Source organism: Oryctolagus cuniculus, chromosome 10 (assembly GCF_051225735.1).
Source record: "Oryctolagus cuniculus isolate XC-2025 breed Fujian yellow rabbit chromosome 10, ASM5122573v1, whole genome shotgun sequence".
NCBI lineage: Eukaryota > Metazoa > Chordata > Mammalia > Lagomorpha > Leporidae > Oryctolagus > Oryctolagus cuniculus.
The window spans coordinates 79,904,177-79,910,280 of NC_142876.1; the positions used below are offsets into that span (position 1 = coordinate 79,904,177).

The window sequence follows — 6,104 nt, forward strand, 5'->3', positions numbered from 1 at the left end:
AGACATTAAAAAATGTGTTAACTTGGATTTCTCACAGTACCCACCCATCTCCCACTGATGCTGATGCCACAGGCCTGGGTTTCACACCTAGATAACCTGTCATCAAAGATAAAGTCCTACCCCAGAGATTCTAACTCTGCAGGCACTGGGAGGGGCCAGGAAGAACAGGTTTCATGACAGTCTCAAGGTGATTTTTTTATCATCAGGTAAATTTGCAAAATACAGGTTGTATCAAAGAATATACAAGTAACATGTTACTTTGGAGTTTAGTGTTTAGTGTTCTACAGACTATGCATAAGAGATTATATTGTATTACTCATTGCATAAAATAATACTATATATTATTCAAAGAATACACTCTGGTACATAAAGTCCTTAATTTTTAAGAAAAATGTTTTCATTGTAGTTGGCTTTTGGTAGGAGAGTCTTTGAAGCTGTACAAATTTCCAAGAAGAGTGCCTGATACAGTAGTTTGACATCTAAAAAATGTGGGATATTTTAATTTGTTTGAAATCGTGTGTGTGTGTGTGTGTTTTTGTGTGTGTGTTTTGGTACCAAAGAGGTATATTTCTCAAAATATTGGCTACGGAGCAAACATCCACTTCACCTTGCTTTTTTGTGGAATTTGGTCTGGTAGCTGTTGACAATTACACTGATGAGGTGAATGAGATTTGTGTATGTGTTTGCTGCTATGTCCAAGCTACAGCAATCCTAATAGAATCCTGAGTCAGAAAATCATCTGCATTTTTTTTTGTAAACAATGCTTTATGGGGGTCGGGAGGGGAAGGGACAGGCCTCCAGGTAATAAATAACACGTACTCTTGACAGCAGGGCCATGCGGGGACTGAGGGCCGAATGGCCCTGGTCTCAGGCTTTGGGAGCTCTTGGGGTATGGTTAGGGATCCGGAGGAGGAGTGGGGGGTACAGAGGTTAGCCAAGACAGAGGAAGCAGCAGCAGGTACAGGTTCCCCCTTCCCCTGTAGCTCAGTCTTGCCCCAAAGCCAGGTCCACCTGGCCAGGGAAGGGGGACAGGTGGCGGCGCAGCTTCTCTGGGGCCAGGGCAGCTGGGATACGGCTTCCTGGGGCCCGGATGTGGGCCCCAGCCAGAAGGACAGGGCTGGTCCTGCAGAACAGGTAAGCTGGCTCCGCAGGTCTCAGCAGCCACAGGGCTGAGGGGTCACGGCCTGGGCGCTCCGCGGCTGCCGTAGCTGGCAAAGTGAGGCGCTGGAGTACTGGATGCCTGAGTCCATCCTCTCGGGGTCCAGCTCGCCCGAGTCGATCTTGTTGAGGATGGTGCGGTCGCACTTCAGGAAGGCCTCCTTCATACTCTCGCCCACGAGCGCGCTCATTTCCAAGAACATGAGCTCGTTCTCCTGGGCAAAGCAGGAGGCCTCCAGGAAAGTGACCTCACGCTCAGGGTCCAGGTCTTTCTTGTTCCCACAGAGGATGACCACGATGGCGGGCGTCGGTCAGCCAGGCGGCCAGCGAGTTGTATGTCTCCTGGCTGGTGACGTCATGTCAGGGCAAGATGACATGAGCTATTCATTGCCATTCTCCACTAACAAGCTCTGTCTACACATATACCCAGGGCAAAGCAGGAACTGACCTTCCCATTCAAGGGAATCTTCCAGTGTGTACTTAGCTGTCCTCTTCCTGCACCTACCTATGGGCCAGTTGTCGCTGCTCCATGTTGTGGCACAGTGGGTTAAGCCCCTGCCTGTGATGTTTGCATCCCATATGAACTCTTGTTCAAGTTCCGGCTGCTCCACCTCTAATTCAGCTCCCTGCTAACGTGCCTGGGAAACAGTGGAAGATAGCCCAAATATTTGGGTTCCTGTACCCATGAGGGGGACTCAGAAGAGGTCCAGGTTCATGCTTGAGTCTGGCCCAGCCCCAATCATTGCAGCCATTTGGTGAGAGAACCAGTGGATGGAAAATCTCTGTCTCTCCCTCTCTCCCTGTAACTCTGCCTTTCAAATAAATAAACAAATTAATTTTATTTTTTAAAACATACATGAAACAAACTTCACTTCTAAAGAGGCAATGCAGGGAAAAGTGGTTACAGGTCATATGCTTCTTCCTAAAACAATTTAAATCTCTGTTCACTATTTGAAAAGCAGGGGGAAAATCAGAATCTAAACATTGTTCTTATTGATCAGGGAACTGACACGTTGCAATATTCTATCCACTACTGACTTTCTGCAATTATAAAATATACAAATGCATATATAGTAAAATGACTGATAAAAATACATAAACCACCTAATTTAGGAATATAACATCACCAATATAATTGAAATCCTTTTTGTTCCACTCCTAAATCAGCTCTCTTTTTTCTTGGTAAATACAGACTTTAATATCTATAATTTTCTTATATGCCTTTAACTTGTTATATATATGTATATATAAATATATATATATATGATATAGATGGTTAGGTACTTAAGGAATAGATAATATGGTTTGGAAGTTTTTTTTTAACTGAAGTGATATTATACTATATGCTCTTCTCTAATTTATTTACTTTTTTAAAAAAGATTTTACTTAGTTATTTTAAAGGCAGAGTATGAGAGAGGGACACACACACACACACACACACACACACAGAGATCTTCCATCTGCTGGTTCATTCCCCAAATGCCTGCAACAGCCAGGTAGAAGCCAGGAGCCAGGAACTCCATCTGGGTCTCCCATGTGGGTGGCAGAGACCTAAGTACTAGCGCCATCATGCGCTGCTTCCCAGGTACATTAGCAGGAAGCTGAGATGTGCTGTAAGTGTAAAATATATATTCAATTTTAAAGACTTAGTATGAAATAATGTATGAAGGATTATTCAGAAGTTAATGGAAAATGTGTATTATAGAAAACTATGCAGAAATTTCAAGTGTTTTATACTAAAATAAACTTTGAATTCCATTTTCCATTTGAAGTATGCTCATAAAATATTGAGTAATTTTTAAAGATGAATTACATGTTGAAATAACAATTTGGGTATACTGGGTTAAATAAAATATATTATTTAAATTAACTTTCCCTATTTCTTTTTACTTGCTGAAATGGTGGCTACTGGAAAGTATGGCTTGTACTTGTGGCTCACACTACATTTTTATTGAGCAGCAATGGCCCAAACATTCTCCAAAGAAGCTCTACCAATTTAATTCCTACCAGCAACTTTCGAGAACTCCCCTATATTCTTGCTAACATATGATATCAGTACACTCTTATTTTTGTTATTTTAGCTGTGAAATAATCTTTTTTGTGACATGATTGTGAATTTAATTTATCACTTTTGGCATTAAGAATCCTACATATTTATTTCCATTTTGTTTTTTCTTCTGTGGATGTTTCTTGACCATTTTTCTATAGAGTTGTTATTTTCTTATGATTTGAAGAATTCTTGTATTCTCCTATCCTATGTTAAAACACTTTTTTTTAATGATATCTGTTTCATGTAAACATTTGAAATATAATGTTTTCATTTAGTAACTTTCAAAACTTGAGTTTTCTAGACACTGTGGCAAAAAAAAAAAAAAAAAAATGACCTAAATGAAAGATCTCTGTGAGTGAGATCCCAGTGGAAAGAATGGGCCATCAAAGAGGGAGGTAACTTTCTCTGAAGGGAGGAGAGAACTTCCACTTTGACTATGGCCTTGTCTAAATAATGTTGGAGCTTGTAAACTCAAGAGGCTTCCATAGCCTTGGCAGCTCAAGACAAGAGCCTTGGGTGATTACTGACATCATAAATAAGAGTGTCCATTGTTAAATCAACAACAGGAGTCACTGTGCACTTACTCCCCGTGTAGGATCTCTGTCCTTAATGTGTTGTACTATGTGAATTAACGGTATAACTAGTACTCAAACAGCACTTTACACTTTGTGTTTCTGTGTGGGTACAAACTGTTGAAATCCTTACTTAGTATATACTAAATTGATCTTCTGTATATAAAGATAACTGAAAATGAATCTTGATGAAGAATGGGATGGGAGAGGGAGATGGGATGGTTGCAGGTGGGAGGGAGGTTATGGGGGGGGAAAGCCGCCATAATCCAAAAGTTGTACTTTGGAAATTTATATTTATTAAATAAAAGTTAAAAAAAACTTGAGTTTTCTCAGTAAATAATATTTTTGAAATGCTTTAATAAGGGTAAAAATTGTTTTAAGATATGGAGTCGATCTACGTGTCCATCACTAAAGACTGGATAAAGAAAGTGTGATATATACACACAATGGACTATTACTCAGCCAAAAAAAGGAATGAAAATAATTTAACAAAATTGATGCAACAGGAGAAGTCTATACTAAGTGAAATAAGCCAGACCCAAAAAGAAAAATATCACATTTTCTCTTGTTTGTGGTAGTTATTATATAGAGAGAATATAAAAATTGTGTGGATGTCATTTGGTATACATTTGATATACAGTTATAGATAGTGCATCACTGAATCTTACCATGTAAATGACAGGATATGCTCTCATTTCACATGTTAAAAAAGGAAAGGGGGGAATAATGAGGATTCTTGAGGTTCACTTTATTCTTAAGTGGCATGTTGCTTATAAGTGTGATCTGATGTCAAACCCTCATTTATCAGTACATTTTTGTTGATTTCTTGGTATGTATATATTTATATATATATTATTGCAATAAAATGTTTTTTTTTTTAAAAAAAAAACAAATAAGAGGTGTCAGTAGGGAGAGAGAAAAGTTGTATTTGTGTTCATAATGGCTTTATCCCCAGCATCTAGAACAGGGCCTGGTATGAACAGGCAATCAACATATATTTGTTGAATCAAGTTAAATCACCCTTCTGAGGCTGTCTGGAGTCCATGTTATGCCTTTGTTATCAGCTTCCTTCCTCAGGATTTAGAATCTCTTTCCTGTTTAGCTTATTGTAGCTTGCTTTCATTTGCTCTGAAGCTCCTAGTTTCCTTTCACTCTATTGACAATTTGTACCTATATAGTGCTTCTCAAAATGTGTTGCTTTCAGTTGCAGGTTATCATAGACAAACAGGATTTTAGCAGTAATGTTGGACAATTTTGGAATTACAGGACTTCTGGAGCCTTTGATAGGACAATATGATTGTCTTATGATCTAAGAGTAGGGTAGATACTGGTTACAGCATTTCCCAAAGTTTTTTCACCACGGGCATATTGTATTTTTAAAAAAAATATTAAAAAATAAACAAAAATATTGTATATTTCCTGTTCTAAAGAATATATTTTTTTAAAAAGTCATGGGTGGACCTGCTGGAGGATTGAATTAAAAACTCCAAGATTGTGATTATGCACAAAGTAAAATGTATAAGCTGCTCAATAACTTAGAAAAATAAATTTTGAAGTTCACATTTAACTCAAATACTGAACTGTAAATTCCAAGTTCTTTTCTTAAAATACTTGAATGAGTCCCCCTTTATAATGTCTAGTTGGGCATGTCACACACATTAGGGGCTACACTTTAATGTCATTAACAGAACATGCTAAAAGTTAGCTTATTTTCCCCAGAAAGAGAGAACATTTTTGAAGTAAATGCTTCCTAATATGAAAGATATTTCTGTGCCCTCTGAGCTTTCTCTTGTATCAACAACTTAGGGTAGGAAAATATTTCTAGTGCTTCTTTTTATTTTTTTCTTTTGTTCTAAATTTAGCATTTGTATTGAGAAAGTATGTTCTCTTTTCACATTATAGAATTAGTCCTATGAGCACTGTGATATGGCATAGGATTGGCAGGGAAGTGCCTTGTGTCCAATCAGAAGAAAACACTCAGCTTACACTGTTTTCTTTCATCAGTGCTGTGCTCTGAATATTTGTGTCCTTTAACCCCAGGGTGATGGTACTAGAGGTGGGGCCTTTGGGGAGATTAGGTCATGAGGGTGGAGCCCTCATGAAGGGGCTCAGTGCCCTAACTAAAGAGGTCCCCATGGAACTTGTTCATTCTTTCCCCAGGTAAGATCCCTCCCATGAAGCAGAGAGGGAGCTCTCACCGGACACTGGACTGGCTGGTGCCTTGATTTTTAGACTTCTCAGGTTCCAGAACAGTGACAAATCAATTTCTATTATTTAAGTCATCCTATTTACTGCATTTTTGTTATAGCAGCACAAACACACTA

At 38.7% G+C, this 6,104-nt stretch overlaps 1 pseudogene; it reads right to left on the minus strand.

The window, feature by feature from the left end:
- Nucleotides 1-1,048: 1,048 nt before the first annotated feature.
- LOC149124306 (ras-related protein Rab-4B pseudogene) lies at nt 1,049-1,518 on the minus strand (annotated as a pseudogene).
- Between the last annotated feature and the right edge of the window lie 4,586 nt (nt 1,519-6,104).